This window comes from Manis pentadactyla, chromosome 17 (genome assembly GCF_030020395.1).
Source record: "Manis pentadactyla isolate mManPen7 chromosome 17, mManPen7.hap1, whole genome shotgun sequence".
Classification (NCBI taxonomy): Eukaryota; Metazoa; Chordata; class Mammalia; order Pholidota; family Manidae; genus Manis; species Manis pentadactyla.
In genome coordinates, this window is record NC_080035.1 from 38,670,499 (window position 1) to 38,686,814 (window position 16,316).

The window sequence follows — 16,316 nt, forward strand, 5'->3', positions numbered from 1 at the left end:
TCTTTGCTTCCCTTTTAACACCAATTTACCTCTGTCTTTCTCACTGTTCTATATCTGTGTCCTGTTTGGAAAGTATATTTTGTTTCTTTTCCTTATATATTGTTATTCAAGGGGTTCAGTTATTGGCCCACTGATCATGTTTTGCCCTCAGCCACTCTTAGCAAATTTTCCACCATCTGTATGTCTCCTAGATGCGTGGTTCTCATTCTCACCTCGTCTGTGAGCTCCAGACTTGGCAGATAGCAAATGTTTGGGGTGCATATTTGTGCTGACTTCAAACTCTTGCATTTTCCTGATCTCAAGACCTTTCACCCACACATGGTTTCTCCGTCAGTAGTCTGTTTCTCAGTTAATAATACCACTACTCACTTAGCTTAAGTGAAATAAATCAGAGAAAGACAATACTATGTATCATCTATATGTAGAAACTAAAAATAAAAATTGAACTCATAGAAACAAAATAGAATGGTGGTTGCAAATTCTGGGAGGTGGAGGAAATGGGAAGATATTGGTCAAAGAGTACAAATGTTCAGTTATAAGACGAATAAGTTCTGAGATCTAACAGAACGGTGACTGTAGTTAATTATATTGTACTGTATAGTTGAAATTTTTGCTGAGGGAGTAGATTTTAAGTGTTCTCACCACAAAGAAAAAAAGGTAACTAAGTGAGGTGATGATTTGTTAGTTAACTTGGTCATGAATATTTCACAATGTATGCATATTTCAAATCATCACATTGTACATGTTAAATATATGCAATTATATTTGTCCATTATACCTCAGTAAAGTTAGGAAAAAACACTATCAGTCAACCAGTCAGATGAAATAGAAACGTGGGAGTCATCCTACTCTCTCTCCTCTCCCTGGTCTTCCTCGCATCATAAATTACCTCCAGTTTTACATGTAAATACTGATGAAATCAGTCCCTCATTTCTATTTCTTCTCTCACTCTCTTATTTGAGGCTCTCATCACTACTGGACTATTTCAGTTACTTTCTGGGTCTTCTTCCAGAATTCTCCCTCTGCCCCTTTCATCTTGAATCCATCTTAGGAAATGCAGACCCGAGCATGTTTACTTCCCTGTTGATGCCTTTCAATTTCTCCCTGTAAACCGCAGGATAAATTCTCTGCTCCTTAGAATATATACAAGATCCTCCATTACCTGTCCCTTACCTCTTTTTCTATCGTTATGACCCCCTCTTTCTATCCCACAGTACACACTTTAGTAACTATGGTAATTATTATCAAGATATGAAGATGAGGAGAGGGGGGAAGTGATGGGGGAGGAGAAAAGAGAACAGGGCGAGCACAGCATGTCCCCGACGCTCCTCGCCGTCCTCACATTTTACATCCATCATCTCGTCCAAGTCTCACGTCCAAGGCTCTTTTTTTCCTTCCATCTTACAGATATAGATAGTTCAGGCTTGAAGAAGAAAACTCTTTTGCTTGTGTTCGCACAGCCAATAAATGACTAAGCTGGAATTGAAACTTAGATTCCTCTCCACCAAAACTCAGGTTATTGCACAAAATCACAATGCTACCTCAGGTTTGTTTTTTTGTTTGTTTCCCTTCTTTGCTTCTTTTAAAAAATGTGGTTATTGGTATTGAACATAAATATTCTTCCTGACGGAATTCAACCGTCTTTGCAAGGATCAGCTTAGATTTGGTTAAGATTCTTCCTCAAAGCATTCTTAGTGTACTTAAAAAACTACAATTTTCAACCTTCTATTGTACTGAAATAATCCATTTTTCTCTATTTCTCCCATTAGATAGTACTTTCCAAGTGCCAGAGCCGTAGTTTACGTATCTCTCTAGTCCCAGTACTCACTGCAGTTCTTGAACAAAGTAAGGAGTAACTGCATTTGTAAAACAAATTTTAGACAGACTGGGAAAATATAATTATAAAGGTGAAATAATCATTATAAAAAATTTGTAATGAGCAGTGAACATGCAAGTCTCTAGGAAAATATGACTCCCCCTCCCTTTTTTTAAAAATTAGCATCTGGGACTTTCAAGGCTTAATGCAGAGTAGAAATGCTATCTGCAGGGTGGGCTGTGGGGTCTGACATAAGGTCTGCTCTGTCCACCTGCTCTGTCCTTATTCTTTTTGGCATCTTACTAGTCTCTTGATCACTGCCTCACACTTATCCCCAAGGGCCATCACATGATCGCTTCTGTGTCTATCTATCACAGTTTTAGACAAAATCTGTGAAATAGGAAAATTAGAATATCCTAAGACTATAACCTCCATGAAATTGGAAGCTTTTTGTCACTAGTCTATCCCTGTAACAGTGTTGACTTTTCATAAGTTTTTCATAAATATTTGTGGAATGAATGTTGAATTAAAACCAGCTTTTTTTGTTTCCCTTTACCACAAACAAATTGAGATGGCACTTCCAGAAGATTTCATTAGTTCTTAAAGAACAAGAAATAGCAAAAAGAAAACTGGGCAGGTTTAGAGCATCTATATTACTGCTTTGACCCCTCCCACTTGTTCCTCCACCCAAAGCTAGCTTGACCCTGAGCCTCTTCCATCAGCTGTCTTGCAATAGGCAACAGGTTGGTCTGAACTTGTAGCATGCACGCTGGCTGCATCATCTCCCACATAATCAATCACGTTGCCACTTCTTCCTGGTCGTCTTGTCATCTCTGTGGACAATGCTAAAAGCAGCATATTCCCACATTTTAACTAGACTCTTTACTTTCCTTCTCAGTTCTTATTTCTAGGTAAGAAAAATCTGATTCCTTCTCTCATGGTTGACACCAAGAATATCCTCACGATTAAAGTGATTCTAGAGAGGTAAGAATTCCTTACCTCTCTAGAGGTAATTCTACTCCATGTAAGATGGAGTAAATATAGTCCATCCTGTCACTTCCACTGAAAACAGTTATAAAACCAGGACAGAAAATATGGAGTACCTCCTTGAGAATTCTAAAACATGACACTAGCAGGTGGCTGAGGGAAAGAATGCCAGAATTAAAGTATCACTGAACCATGGCAAACATGAGTTTGCCACTGAAAAATGAGTTCACCAATAAAAAATATTCTTCCTGTATTTCTCAACCTATGTGGAAGCAGGCACTGGAAGAAGGGACTCCAGGAGAAGCCCTCAGTTCTGGCTTAAAGAACAAGAAAGGAACTAATGACATGCAGAGAGAATGTAGGAATAGTTCACTTATTTTTCTCTCTCTTTTTTCCCATCTCCCACCCCCAACCCCCAAAGAGCCCTGTGATGGGAGTAGCAGTGACTGACATAAGGAATCTCTAGCCAGCAAACACGAAGGAAAGGGAGACCTTCTCTACATTCAGTGGGCCTATGGGTACAAAAGGGATGTGCCAACTCTCTCTCTTTTTTTTTCTATTTCTTCCTGTCACTTGGCACCAGACACAGACACAGTCACAGAAGTACATTGAAGAGCAAGTTGAGTAAAGCCCCATCTTTCTAGCCAGAAGACCAAAATGAGGAGCCCCACAGACTGGCAGCATTGAGAAGGTCATGGAGAAGAAAGAATTGGGTTAAGTGATTCCATAAAGTCATTTGTGAGTTTATGGGATCAGCTCTGAGCTCACATGTGTGGAATTGATTCTATCCATCATGTTGAAGATTTAGAGATCTGAATTAACAGACCAAATCTTAACATCGGCCCAATCCAAATTACACTGCAAAGGCCATGAAAACTGAACTGGCAGCCCACAAAAGGTAGATTGGAACTTACAGCCTGAACCTAACCAGATCAACTGTCTACTAAAATGAAACTGACACTATTTCCTATACTACTAAATGAGACTGTCTCATAAAATAATATCCAAAGATCCAGTGCAAAATCCCAAATTATGCAACATAGGAACCAGAAAAATCTCAATCTCAGAGGGCAATCAACATATAATCATGCTGAGATGATACAGATGTTAAAATTATTTGAAGCAGCTATTATAATGTTGCTTCAAACAATCACGAAGGCTCTTGAAACCTATAGCAAAGAAATGAAAGATGCAAAGAACAAATGGAAATTTTAGAACCAAAACATACAATAACCAAAATTAAGTGGTTCTATATGCAGTATACAGAGAGATAAGCTCATCTTAACAGTCCCATTTTATAATCCAATCTTAATAAGCATTACACACACGCACACACACACACACACACACAATACGAAGATACAATAACAGAAGTGAGGACATTTTGAGTGCATATATTACTGATAAGAAAATCTAAATATTGAAGCTGTTCCCATGACTTGTTTCTAGTTAGCTAGTTACCCTTGCATTTTGCTTTCAAAAGGGTAGAACTAAGCCTGAGTATTTCATAGTTTGTGGAAACTGAGTGTTTTGCATTTACAAAGGCAGAAGCCTATTGTTAAAAACTACCATATGTACAGAAGCAGCAATTCTATTTACAAAGAAGTGCCCTAATGTGTCTATTTGCATATCATTTGCATTTTTGTCACCATACTTGTCAATCAGCTCCAGCAATGAGCAAATCAGGTAGCCCACAGGGGAACCTGGGCCAACAGAAAAAAACAAAAATGCAAGGTGATCTAAGGTGGATGAAACCCTCAGATTCTTATTTTATTTTAAGATAATGATTTTCAAAAAAGCACATTATGTTGTCTGAATATAAGAATTTGGATGTTTTAATAAATACAGCTTCTCATCTTTTAATAATTTTTTAAAATACATTTTAGAAACTTCTGTTTTATTCTAGCCTTTTTTTGTGTGGTTTCTTCAAATTACTGGGCTAGCTAAAGTAATTTGAACTACCAAATAACATGCTGGGGAATGATAACAAAACTCTCAGCATGTCTTATTTCTGGAAAACTTCTAACATATGTGAAAGCAAAAAAATTAAAGATGTTTAGAAAATTCTAAAATTCAGGATTGCAAAAGATGCTTGGAAATAACAAGGTCGTAATTATGAATACCAACATCAGATCCATAGACTTGGCCACAGCTAAAGAAAACTGGTATTTCTGGAACAAAACCTCCAGGACGTTGAGTTACACTGTCCCTTTCCAGTAAGTTTTCTGCAGTTTTCTCTTGGTGCTTATATTTCAGCTTGGAAAATAAACCTTCTGTGAATGATGACACAAGAAATATCCTGCTTGCTTAATAATGAAGGTTCCAGAACTGATGTTTCTTTGGGGGGTAATATCCTGTTATTGTGTCTGCAGAATCCTGGGACGGAGAAGATGCTTAGTAATCGTTATCCTGAAGATCACTCGGTATGGCTGCTGAACGAGAGTGGGGACTGCATTAGGCTTCTTAAACAGCCCAGCAGTCATAACCGGGGAAGAGTATTTTCCAATGGGTAAATATTTCATTTAGTTCTACACATTGCATTATGAAGCTAGCCTTTGCACAAGGGTACGCTGTAAAATTATTATTTTGACCCTAATCATGAAAACATGGGAAGCTGGCGCCAAATTCACTTTCTAAGTTAATTGTGAAGTTGGGATCTTGGAATCCTCTTCGGAAACCGGGTCCTGCCAGGCACTCTCCTTTGCATTAAATCTGTGACTCCGCTGCCCTTCATTAAAGGAGAGGAAAATAACCCAATCAACAAGTTTGCTTAAAACAGACGACCTTTCTTTGTTAAAACTTGTACACAAAAGAGATGTTGTATGGAAGTAAAGACTAAGCAAAAAAACAGTGTAGCAATTTGCTGAACATGGAGACTTATTGAGGATGCAGTCTTGAATAATATACACTAGCTTTGCTCTTCCTCTTTAGTCTGTGTAGAGAAGCTATGAATCATTCATGGTCTCCCAGCTGAGAAGGGCTTCAAAGGGGATGGTTCTGATTGGATGTCCTGTGTGAATTGCCAGGCTGCAGAATCCGCTACACCCCTAGCACTGGAGGGTGGAGGAAGTACTTTCATCTGGGCCTCCAAAGTGTTTAGGGTCACAGTTCACCAGGAGATAACGATGTAGATGTACATTCAGAATTAGCTGCCGAGATACCTGTGTAGTGCGGTGTGGAAAAGTGAGCCAGTTAGATCCCCAGTGGATGCTGTGAATCAATTACTGTATTCTGAATACAAGGTTGGCTGCAGGGGATAAACAGATGTCAGAGAATTTTTCCCTAATAAGACCCTGGTAATAGAAGAGCACTGTCAGCTTCATTTTGCATTAAAAATCTCATTTCCTCTTTATATGACCAATTTTATTAGGTCCCTAAACAAAGATGTTTTGTGTAACTGTTACAGCATAATGTGAATGGTGTCACTAAATTTCATATTTTCACATTTTGTCACAAAAATCGAGAGTCAAAATAGGAGTCCATCTAAAGTTGCAACTTGAGGAGGTGTAATCAAAAAGGCTTTCTGTGAATCTGTTCACATGCTGATTGGTAATAATTTTTCATTTTCAATCAGAAATATCAACATTCTTAAAGAATATAATCCTTGGAGTATAAATTAAAGCAAAATTTTACATTTTCTCTGAGCTTTTTTTTTTCATTTTCCAATCATGGGTGATACTAGCATAAAATTGCCCTACCTAGAGCTCAGCTACCATTGAACTTGTCTGGGTAATTTCACTTTTAAAGCCTTATACACTGAGAGATACCTCTGACATACTGTATTTCCTATCCCAAACATCAAACATCAGTCTTTCACAAAAAGAAATTGACACTCAGATCCTTCCCTCTATACCCTTTAGAGGCCCAAATTGAAGTAGAAACATCATTTTGAGGTATCTGCTAATATCCAATTAACCTCACCCTTCATCTGCAACTCTTCTGAAAAAGAGAGAATCTCCTTTGGGCTGTCAGGCAGTCTATTTTCTGCATTCCTCTCCAAGTAGAAAAGCAGAAGCAGAAGAAGTGATGTGAGTTCATTTTACAATGTCTTCTATTGATTTCCTGAGAAAATATCATTTTAAGGTTCACTAGACTTGGAATCTCCAAATGTAAAACCTCTGTTCTCAACATCTAAAAATGAAGACAGCTCAAGGAAGATCTGCTTCATGGAAGAGGAAGACAAAACTAACGAAAATCACACAATGAAGTTATTCAAATGACAGAGAGATATAAATCCCTGTCAGTGGGAAATATAGGATGACAAAGCTAGAACTCCAGGGAGGAAAAAAGTGTTAAGCAAAATACATATTTTTTCAATGTTATTGTACTGTAAAGCTTAAATATGTTGATTAACCGGATGTTATTAATTTTGCTTTTGACTATATATTTGTGACTATTACTCATTCTTTGGAGCTGTACTAATTGTGCTTAGAGGACACATCAGATGATGGAGCTAAAATAGAAAAGAGAGAGGTACTTCGGCAATACACAATGGACCAGCAGATCCCCCAGCGGAAACCTCACAAGGAATAACAAGGACTTTGACAAATAAGCAGCAGGTGGCGCTCTTCCCCTGGCACGGACGCCAGCTGGGTCAATTCCCTCAGGATAGGTCACCTCGTAGGATGTGCTAAGGTTGGGGTGAAATGTTCAAACAAACTGACGTGCTAATTGTTAAAGATACCTTGACATAGTTATAAAGAGTAGTGGTGTCCTACCAGTATCCCAGTCTGGATACTGGTATTCTTCCTTCCAATATTTATTTTCAATTTAATTTTAATTTGACATTCTTTATTTATTGGTATAAATTTTGGGTAACAAATTGCTGATATTCTTGAATACTTCCTGTATTTCCATCCAGCAGTGGATACATTTTTATCATGAATTCAACCACTTTTGCACAGAATACATTCTGTAAGGTTTTTTCACACAAAGTGAGTGGTACTATTTATTGACAACAGGCTCATATTAATTAATAATAGGTGCGTTAAGAATGGTTAAAAGTTAATCTGCAAGACTATTGACAGATTGAATAGTGAGTATTCATGGAAGATGAGAATTGAAATGGCATTAGTCCATAGGTAATAATTAAAATCTCTATAGGGCTTTAGCATTTATTTTTCATGTTTATTCATCACCACCCCAAACACTATTTAAATGAGTGAAATCCAAAATTAAACCCATGTCATAATAAAAATTCTATTTTGTTACTACAGCACACTCAACACACTCCATTTACTGTTAGTAGATGAGTACATGTTTTTTTCATGTCTGAGGCATATGAGTTTTATGTACAATTAATATAGTAGCTGCATTATAATACTTGATTGCAAAGAACTTAATAATAAATTAACTTGCTCCTTTGATTCTGTGTGGAGTCTCCTTAGCTATACTTTTTCTAAAGCATAAATTGCCTCACCATCCCAAGGAGAATGCTAAATGTATAGAAAGTAAATGGTTTTGTTCAGTTCCCAATGCAGAATATAGGATAACTAGTCACTGAAGGAATAGAATGAACATAGAGACAAATATTAGAGTAGGAGTTTATAAGGGCAAAGTAGCAGTTGTTCAGTGCTGAGACTGAACATCTGTGAAACATGACAGGGCTCTAATTTTATCCTGTTTGCTTTCCCAACCTCTTAGAAATGACCCTAATATGAATGGAGTTTCTTGGTAGGCTGTGAATGCCATTAATACAGTTATGTTTCATTTAATACTGGTATGAGTGACTAAAACCTCAGCTGCACATTAGATTAAGAAAAGTTCTAATTTTATTTATTTTTCCTAGGTAAGGGCCTCTTAATTTTCCTCACCATTTCTTCCCACGAAGCAATCATTTCCTATAGCAACATCTTCTGAGAAGGAAATTTGAATGTATTTACATGGATAGTTAAATTCAAGGTGTCAAAAGGGTGGTAGGTTCTCATCAGTGGTTTGAGAAATTAAGGTTGATCAAGGTGGAAACCCATGATATTGAAATATATAGCATAACCAAAGTTAAAAAAAAATATTTCCAGTCATTTATCTTGATCAGCTCACCAGGTGGATGGATCATGATTTGCATGGTACTTAGAAAGGACCACGTAATTTGCTCTGTATCCCAGGGTAGGGATGAAAGCTTCATTAATCCAGGGTTTAGCAACCTGCCTAGCATACCATAAGTGCTTAATAAATATATTTTGGATAATTAATAAATGGGTGGGCAGAAAATTGAGTCAAACCAGTTATATGAGGAATAGAGTTGATTTTTTCCTTCTAATGAGATAGTATCATCTGGTGAGCAATGGATTAGCTTCCTGGGAAATGTTTTAAAGGTTCATTTACTCAGACCCTCATTATTCAATTCATCTATACAACAAGTACTTACTATTAGTCAAGGTAAGATAGTTGACTTTTAAAAATGCAGAGGTGAATGCAAATAGGAAGAAAGATAATTAAACAATTATATATAGTGTGGTAAGAACAATGTTAAGAGAAAGCTCAGGGTACTTAGGGACACCCAATCTGGTTAGTGACGTCAAGGATAACCTTTCAGGGAAAATGATGTCTAAACTGAGCCTAGATCTGGGAAACATGTGGAAGTCAATGGACAGGATGACTGTTTGTGGTGCAGGGCAGCGAAGGACAATCTACACAAGGCAGAGTATGCACAAGGGAGAGTGTAATTCAGTGACCTTAAAGTCATTACATAAGGCCACTCTACAAAATAAAATATCACTTAAAATTTTACACAAATCTGAGCATAATTATTAATCCATAGATGGGGAGAAAAAGGGCTCATGAATTAAAACTATGATTGGATAAATAGAAATGAAACAGAAACATAAGTAATTTTATGGGAGTTCAGTTTTCTATCTACTTTTGGTTGTTCAGACATGACAACAGCCCCCCAAACACACACAACATTTTACTTAAATCAAATACTATATTCAACAGGATACAACAAATAACATTTTATAGCATTAAAAGCCAACAAACAAGTAATTCTCTTCTAAAATGTGGAAGATAAAAGGTTGGGTCACAGAAACCATCAAAATTAAGATCACCTCATAGAATTACAATTTTATGTGTGATACCCAGTTTTCTTTATGGTCTTAAGCTGGTCATGAATATCCGAGGAAATTTAAGGCATCCATTATGAAATGAGAGGGAAAAACTCTTTTGTTTCTCTGTATTCTTGTGTGGTATTCTTGTGTATGTGAAACCCATACAATATATATAACTCTTCTTTTATCCTATCAGTTTTGTGATAGAAAATAAACACAGCTAATCCATACATTTTAGGGTTGGCTGACAAGGAGGTTTCTCTTAATCCCAAAAAGGGCGTTAATACAGTCACACATCATCTCAACATCACCCTTCAGTTGCCTATTAATGTTGGCTTTAGCTGCTCTTCCAGTGAACCTTTGTCAGAGTCAAGCCACAAATAATAATTTTCAAGCAAGTGGTCTACCAAAACAATTTAGCAAAATCAGTAGAAGAGTAGTGTGACACAGTTTTATTTATGTTATTGGCTTGTATTCTATTTTACTTTTGGTTTTAGGGAAATGGATCATTGCTTCTTGGCAGGAGCAGCTACATTATTTTGGGGGACCCAGTGAAAATGCAAATGCAGGGCCCATTACTAACAATCAAAACTGGAGCTGCAGAGCATGGAACCAGGAGTAGGGCGCTGTGCGATCACACAAGTCTCATGCCCACGAGGACGGCCCTGATACCTAGAATGATACAAGGATCTAGACTGTACTTTATTAATGATAATAAGATGTTGGCATAAATACTCACTGTGGGAAGGAAGGTCCTGAGAAGTCTATCCTTGAAAGAACAGTGTGCTACTGTTGGGACAACCCCGTTAATAAACAAGGTACCAGTTTCTCTGTGCCAATAAGGATGGAGAGGGAGGTGAAAGTGAGTAAAGAGCAAAACAAAATATCAGAAGAGCTGGGCTCAAATCCCAGTCCCACCACTCTCTGACCACAACCTCGGGCAAGTTTCATGCCACCTTTAACCTTGATTTCCTCACCTGGAAAGCAAAGCTATTAATTCCTCTACTATCTATCTGGAGGTAAAGTTATAAAGAAAATATGAAAAAATATATGTAAATTTTTAAAATCACAAAGTATTGCACAAATATAAGGTATAGTTATTGTGGAGTAAATAACAGTGGTTAACAATAATAATAATGAGAAAAACAGCAATAACATATTCAAACAATGTGCCTTTGAAAAAACTATAAATTTATAACATCCTTTCTCTGGATGAGCCCCACAGTTTTATACAGAACATACATTTTCCCCACTCAGGTGATACAGGTTTAAATATGCTGAATTTTATGATAAAAGTAAAGTTCATTTATAAATGAATTCATCTTTTAAATGGAATTTGTTTTCATCTAAAATTTCAACATCAATAAATAATAGGAGGTTCAATAACCAGTTTCAGTGAATATTTGCTAGAGGAAGAGAATGCCTAGAAATCTACATCGAACTTGCTGTAGATATTAAAATAGTATTCATTTCTTTACATAAAAGACAACTAGTAGCCTATGTAAATACCAAGCAAAGATAACTTTTACCTTCAATAAAATATGCTGATTTGAAATAAGCATAAATATACATAAAATTTTATTTTCCAAACTTCCACATGTACCCAAGTCCATGTGTCAGAGAGAAAATTATCAGCCATGAACATCATAGATATAAATAAAGTAATTCCCATTTGTCTGATTGCAAGCCAAGGATTTATTTGAAAAGTATATCCCTTCACCTTTATAAGCAGTTTGGCTTCTGTGTGTGCTTATTGATGGGTGCTATTTTCACAGTTCAGCAGTAATTATTAATTTTTATTTTTTCAGGGGGTTATGCAGATTATTCTCATCATTCCCAGGAGATTTTTATAAATCACACTTTAGAGCAGAGGCTGAAAATGTGTCTAGCTCTCCATTCTGGTTGCGCACTACCACACATTAAGACCCTGTTGAGAAGTCACGAGTGTTAGCTGCTATTATACCTCCACACTCAAGGTTCCCATATTTCAGTGAGAGGAGAGGAATTTTCTGTTAGAGAAGCAGAGAATGAGAAGTTGGTCCCTGGATACTTTTTAGTTTTAGTGGTATGCCATTAGCATCTTGAATATTTCAATGTGAGCACAAGAAAGTTCATAAGGGGATAAAATAACAATAATAATGTCAGATTTATATAGAATCTTATCCTGAAAACTCTTAAACTGCTTCCAAAGCAGGATTAGATTAGATACTTCTCTGAGCTCTCTCTCTCACTTTCTCTTTTATTTTTGAAAAAATAGAAACACCAAACACTAATAATTTGCAATGATATGTTTCCTTTACTGGAAGGATTCACTTTATCCTTTAAATGTAGTGGTTTTTCTAAAGGAGGGTAACAATATGGGTTTTTTTTCCTTCCCACTTGGTCATCAGACCTGAAGCAGAGTTTTGGGTGTTTTGATGATGGCGACGGTTGGTATCTCAGCTTAATGTTATTATTTTTAAAATGCTCAGTGTAAGATTCCAGGTGATCATGCTAATATTTTGAAGCTAACAAAATGAAATATTTCCTATTGATTAAATTGGATAAACATGTATTGGACCTCCCTGTGGCTAGGGTATGTACCAAGTACCTGAGGAACACGAACACGAGCAGACCATTCACCATCCGTTAGAGAGCAAACCCACAGGCCAGCCTGGGAACGTGCTCTTGGAGAAATACAACGCAATGTGAGGAGAGGACAAAGCAAGTAGACAGTGCCGGCCGGGGATAGGGGTCGGGGTGGGGGGAGAGGAGAGCTTGCAGGCTTCCTGGAAAGGTGACATACATCTTAAGGGATGAGTAAGAATTCAAAATGTCAGAATTTCAGATAAAGAGATGAGTCTAAGAAAGTATGGAGAGAGTACAGATGAGTGAAGAAAGAATGACCAGGTTTTATTGACTTTAAGGGTATGCTAGGAGATATATGCCAACTGCTGTAATAATCTTTTGTAATTTAGTCTTTGTACAATGTGGAATGCTTATGAATTGGATGGTGATACTATATGAGCTGCATCTGAGGAGATGGCATTGTCGTAATTGTGCCAGATGGACCAGTAATTGGAAAACCATGTTTTGATTAGAAAGACCCTTTCCATGGTTTATGACTATTGGGGTTTAAACAGTCTGTCTTTCAGTCTTTGTTGAGAACAGGTAATGTTCATATCATACTAGTGAGAAACATAACTAAAATCATGTTCAGGAAGTACAGGGAGAAAGTTTTGTTAAATAGATACACTTTCATAGAAAAAGAAAAGTGATACATTTCAGTTGTTTGCTAAAAGCAATTTTAAATTGCCTTTGAATAAAACTAACTTCTCCCATAAGTAAAAAAAGAATTTTCATGTTGTCATTGCTAATTTCAGGCAGATACACTGATGTCTAAACGTGTGTAAAAAAAACAACCTAATAATTCTAAATTAGTAGATTCTAAATTACTAGATTTTTTTAATTTTGCAGAATCTTTTGATACATGTGTGAGTAACAGAGGGACTCCAATGAATGCTGTAGTGATCATGTGATTTTGGAAATAAAATAATAATTTTTCAAGTATGAGAACAAAGAACATCCCTCTTACTTTACCCAACATATTATCTATAAAATATTCTATCTATATAACTGAGACATAATTGTTAAAGAAACCTCTTCTGTGGACTCCGAAGTTCTTCAGCACAGATGAACTGTGCAAGCTACATGATGACTCATTTCAGGTTTGAACTTCTGCTTCTGACCTGTTGTTTTATTTCTTCTTCAAATCTTATTCCTTGAGGCTTGCCCCACCCTCTGTGGTTTTATATCTTTCCTCCCGAGTATAAATATAACCTATTTGTTTGGTTACTCAGACTGAGGCTTCAGACCAAGGAATTGGAAGTTGCTGCCTCTTGACAGCCTGTGCTTTATTCTTCTATCATAAAAAGGATCCTAAGTAAAGAACACCAGCAGTGACTTGTGTAGCTTCTGGGCATTTTTTTGTTCTTGTGATCTAAAGTCCACTTATTGTGTTTTCTATTATTTGGAGGTCATCAAACTTTGATCACTAGGGGGGAGTGTAGGGTTTTGCCTTCATCTTTCAGATAACACTACAGGCTGATTTTTAAAAATCCATATGAAAGCTTTACTTTAAAATGAAAAAAGCCACAATTCATTTGTATCAGTGTAAAAAGTTTAAGAACAGTGAATTTCACAACAGCACTAATTAGGATTAATTTATATATGGAGATAGGAACATGACCAATGATCTTCAAACTCCTCAAATTCATCTGGGTGTTTTGTGAAATATAATGTTGCCCTCCTTTTCTGCATCCATGTGCTCAGATGTGCACATGTCTACCATCAGGTTGCTGCATAAAAGTATGGCATGAAGCTGGTAAAAGTGATTTGCCATACCACATGCCCATTGTATCCACTATGCACCGCATACTGTAGTCAGATTGGAAATACTAATTTTCCTCTGGTCATTTAATGATAATGTAATCATTTTTGAAACTGTGAGTGCACTCTCGAATTAATAGAAGCAACAAAACCTGTTATTCATTCCATCATGGAATTTGGGCACCAGAAAATATTTTAGACATTGTGAAGGAACCTGGACCTCAATGACCTCCAATGCTTGCCTGAGGTCACTGAATTAGATGGGAAGAAAGACATGTTTCTGTAACATTCAGCTCCTGACATAAGTTCAAGGTTCCTTTTACACCAATCTGTGCTATTATTTATTTTTACAAATTCACTTTCCACGCAATATTTTAGCAGAGAAGGATTTCGTTCTACTGTTTCAATTGCTACCTTTAATTGCACTGAGAGAATTTACAAAGGCTTCCCAAATTCATGTCAATTCCATTGCATTGACAAATTTCCTATTTGGGGGTCCATTTCATGGGAGGAAAGAGTAAAATCACTTGAAACCCACCCAGCATACATTAGATTAGATATGAAAGGATATTTTTTTCTTTTCTTTCATGTTGAAATTTCTGATTTTATACTTTTTACTTTCTTCTTCCTCAGCATCTTCAAAATTCATCTTTTCTTACTCTCTTTTTTATTCTCTAACAAATAAAAAAAATCTAAACAAAATAGTGGGGAATAATCAGATGTCTTCTGAGTAGAAAGAAAATGTAAATTTTTTATTCCAACTCAAGAAACATGTTTAGGATTCTCAGATTTGTCTACAATCTCTGGAGAACAACTTTACTTCTTCCTAGCTGTGAGAAATATTTGTAATATTCAAATGTTCATTTAATCATTCATTAACAAACTAATAATGGCTATATTCATAAAATGTTGCATCATATTCAGATAGCACTCCAAAAAATATATAAAGTATAAAGTCCTTGGCTTTAAAAACTGAACTGTCTTATCAGGAAAATGTGTACACACTCATATTAAAAAATAATAATAAAAAAACAAGATTAAAATTAGAAGTCACAAATATAATCACTAGAAGAACCCAGAAAGTGACAGGTCTCAAAAGATGGTTAGAATTTGGTTAAGTGAAGAAAAACAGCATTTTAGGCTAGGGATACACATCAACTTGAAGTTGGAGCTGGCAATTTATGAGCGGGCTTAAGGAACCATGAGTTGGCCAACCTGGCTCCAAGGGAGAATCCATAAGGTAGCAGCTCTTGAAATAGTAGTTTTGAAGCAAAAGTAACAGACCTTAACTGCCAAGAAACTGTTGGTTTCGTTCCTCCAGATCAACATCTCTCAAAATGCTCCTCTACAGTCAAACCCTATTAGGAATAAAGATCTGCAGTTAAATAATTGGAAGGAACCCGTCAACCCTAGGCCCCTCCTGGATGTTCCACATATATTAACATGTTAAAGACACTGAGAAGACCTGCTAGTAAAAATGCCATCTAACCATGTTTAATTTACCCTTCTTTTACCATTTTTAATCTCAAGACCTTTATTTCATTTTGCCTAAGATCCTTGACATCATCTGTTCCAATGTAGAATATTTTTCAGAATAAAATTTGGGTAATTCTACTGAAGAAAGCAATAAAATCTTTTAAATAGGAAAGTGGTACAGTGGAATTTCTCTTTTAGAGAGATAAATATGAAAGTCGCATAAATTCAAATAACTTCTGTCCAATTAAGCAGGGACTGGAATGTACAGTCTGTCCAATTTGTGCTTAATGGGTTGTTCTCCATGGTGTTCACCATTTCAACAATTGAATGACTAGATTTTATTGTTTTCCAGCACTATCAAATATGATAAATCACTGTAGTGTTCAACAAGTTTCACGAGATTCTCCCACCAGAATTTGTAAAATGCAGAGTAGCTTCAAATTTTAACAAACTAAATAAATATTGAATAACCTCTCACAGCAAAAACAAAACTTACTTAGAAAACAGAAGAAAATAAGCAAAGCAGAAATGTAATAATCATAAGTTCTGATCAATGAAGGTGACAATGAAGCAAATAAGAGTCTTTGGGCTCTATGCAATGATGAATAAAAATTAGTTAAACC

The 16,316-nt window shown here is 36.3% G+C and overlaps 1 long non-coding RNA gene across 1 annotated transcript in view; it reads left to right on the forward strand.

Annotated features, from left to right (window-relative positions):
* LOC118916706 (uncharacterized) overlaps positions 1 to 16,316 on the forward strand; it is a 184,223-nt gene that overhangs the window by 118,495 nt on the left and 49,412 nt on the right. The window contains exon 3 of the long non-coding RNA XR_008994602.1: positions 5,176 to 5,312. This is a non-coding gene — a long non-coding RNA (uncharacterized LOC118916706). The remainder of the gene's footprint in view (positions 1 to 5,175; positions 5,313 to 16,316) is intronic.